The following is a 3,370-nucleotide window of genomic DNA, read 5'->3' as shown; positions in this document are numbered from 1 at the left end:
CTGATAGAATCCTATCAGCCAATCGGAATTCAAGGGAAGCCATCTTGGATGACGTCATTTAAAGGAAACTTCATTCGTTGGGAGTCATCGGAAAAAGAGGATGCTCCATGTCGGTTGGCTTGAAGATGGACCCGCTCCGCTCCGGATGGATGAAGATAGAAGATGCCGGCTGGATGAAGACTTGTGCCCGTCTGGAGGTCCTCTTCTGCCCGGATAGGATGAAGACTTCTGCCCATCTGGAGGACCATTTGTGCCCGGCTGGGTGAAGACATCTCAAGGTAGGGTGATCTTCAAGGGGTTAGTGTTAGGTTTTATTAAGGGGGATTGGGTGGGTTTTAGAGTAGGGTTGGGTGTGTGGGTGGTGGGTTTTAATGTTGGGGGTATTGTATTTTTTTTTTACAAGTAAAAGAGCTGATTACTTTGGGTCAATGCCCCACAAAAAGTCCTTTTAAGGGCTATTTGTAATTTAGTATAGGGTAGGGATTTTTATTATTTTGGGGGGCTTTTTAATTTTATTAGGGGGATTCGATTAGGTGTAATTAGTTTAAAATTCTTGTAATTATTTTATTATTTTCTGTAATTTAGATTTTTTTTTTCGTACTTTAGTTTATTTAATTTAATTGTAATTAATTGTAGTTAGTTTAGGTAATTAATTTAATGATAGTGTAGTGTTAGGTGTAATTGTAACTTAGGTTAGGTTTTATTTTACATGTAAATTTGTCTTTATTCTAGTTAATAACTATTTAATAACTATTGTACCTAATTAAAATTAATACAAACTTGCCTGTAAAATAAAAATAAACCCTGAGATAGCTACAATGTAATTATTAGTTATATTGTAGCTAGCTTAGGGTTTATTTTATAGGTAAGTATTTAGTTTTAAATAGGAATAATTTATTTAATTGTAGTAATTTTTTATTTTTTATTTAAATTATATTTAAGTTAGGGGGTTAGGTTTAGACTTAGGTTTAGGGGTTAATACATTTAATATAGTGGGTCGGCGATGTTGAGGGCGGCAGATTAGGGGTTAATAAATGTAGGTAGGTGTTGGCGATGGTAGGGACGGCAGATTAGGGGTTAATAATATTTAACTAGTGTTTGCAAGGTGGGAGGGGTTAATATATTTAAGTGGCGGCGATGTCCGGTCGGCAGATTAGGGGTTAAAAACTTTAGTTAAGTGTTTGCGATGTGGGGGGCGGCCTCGGTTTAGGGGTTAATAGGTAATTTATGGGTGTTAGTGTACTTTTTAGCACTTTAGTTAAGAGTTTTATGTTACAGCATTAGTCCATAAAACTCTTAACTATACTGACTTTTAAATGCGGTAGGAGTCTTGACAGGAGAGGGTGTACCGCTCACTTTTTCCAAGACTCGAATACCGGCATTAGGAAATTCCCATTGAAAAGATAGGATACGCAATTGACGTAAGGGGATTTGCGGTATGCTCGAGTCGCGGAAAAAAAGTGACTGGTACACCTGTACCTGCAAGACTCGTAATACCAGCGGGCGTTAAAAAGCAGCTTTGGGACCTCTCAACGCTGCTTTTTAAGGCTAACGCAAGACTCGTAATCTAGGCATAATTTTGTTTAATAAGAACAATGTTTTTTATGCTCCAAGGTACTGAATTTCAGGGAATAGGAATATGTGATAATAGAAGTTGATTTTAACAAGAAAGGAATGTTTGTTTGTTTTTCCCGCTTACACCCCTCTCCCCCTCCCCCCTCAAATTGCCATTGCAAGTGTTTTTTTCCCCTCCCCTTAGCTTGTGTTTTAATAATTTTAATAGGGGACCTTGTTGTGATAATGCATACAGAAACAGAGTAGGATGATGACTCAGAAAAGCTCACTCCAATCTTAATAAATAAACAATTAAAAGATAAAATATTAGATAAAATATTAGACACAGAATGTCAATTTCAAATTTTTACGGTAGAAATAGATAAAGTCATTTTTATATTGTGTAACATATACGGTCCTAATAAAGTAGATACTAATTTTTGGGATACACTAACATTAAGATTGATGGAATTTAGAAAGAAAAAATTGATAATAGGTGGAGATCTAAATTTAACCCCAAAGCCTAATTTAGACAGGATGAAGAATAAGCTCCCAATGACAAGAGATAGAAAGACACACATTTTTCAGAGATTTTGTAAAAAGGTTGGGGTACGAGATATATGGCGCATTAATAACCCAGATGTCAGAGCCTTTACCTGTCTAGAGCACACCAATCACTATCACAGATAGACATGTTCTTAGTATCTGATCCATTGGTTGGAATTGAATCAAGGGCTGACATTAATGATATAACGTTATCGGACCACGCAATTATATCAATAGAATTTAAAATAAAAGCCTTTCAAGTAAATGGGTCAAATAATTTCTTTTTTTCCCAAACATTTACTCCACAACATTACATTTCAGAAGTGGCTTAAACTAAAGTGGCAGAAGTTTATAAATTAGAATGAGGCATACAAAGAGAAAATAGAAACATTTTGGGAAACAGGGAAAGCGGTAATACGGGGCAATATCAAAGCTTACCTCTGTGGACTTAAGAAAAAATATAAACAACAAGAATTACAATTATCCAACGGTGTAAAGAACAGCTATAATGCATACCTTGCAATCTTGCAACGGCTACTGGGATCGATATGTGAAAGCTAAAACACAACGGGACCTCTTTTTAAAACAGAGACCAACACAGGAAATCTTAAGGCAAAAAGCATTATACGGGGGCTTTAAAGGTAGAGCAGCCAAATATTTAGCTAGCATCACTAGACAAAAATCTCATACCTATATTGAAGCAATTAAAGGTTTAAATAGATATACAACAAATTAAGATATAAAAAAAACTTTTTATAACTTTTTCCGGGAACTGTATACAGCTGAAAATCATGATTTTGACTCAAAAAATATTTTCTTAAAAGACCTGAATACCCCTAGAATATCTTTCGAAATAGCCCAACAACTGACTAGTCCAATTAGCTTGCAAGAGATCAGAGAGGGAATAAAAATTGCTAAATTAAATTAAGCCCCCGGACCAGACGCATTGCCCTCGGAATTCTATAGGATTCTTACAGATCAAATTACACCTATACTACATGACTTATTTAATACATATTATAATAAAAATATTCCTTGTTCAAACTATTTCACGGGCTCAAATATTTCTTTAATTTTAAAAAAAGATAAAAAAAGACAAGGATCAAGAGGACTCATCCTCATACAGACCCATATCGTTGCTCAACTACGATTATAAACTTTTAATGTCAATAATTGCCAATAGGTTAAAACCACGTATAAAAAAGATAATACATGAAGACCAAGTAGGGTTTATACCTGGGTGAAATCCAGCGAAAAATATCTGTCTTGT

Source organism: Bombina bombina, chromosome 3 (assembly GCF_027579735.1).
Source record: "Bombina bombina isolate aBomBom1 chromosome 3, aBomBom1.pri, whole genome shotgun sequence".
In the NCBI taxonomy this organism is placed as follows: domain Eukaryota; kingdom Metazoa; phylum Chordata; class Amphibia; order Anura; family Bombinatoridae; genus Bombina; species Bombina bombina.
The sequence above is the reverse complement of the archived record's forward strand: the minus strand, read 5'-3'. Positions refer to the sequence as shown.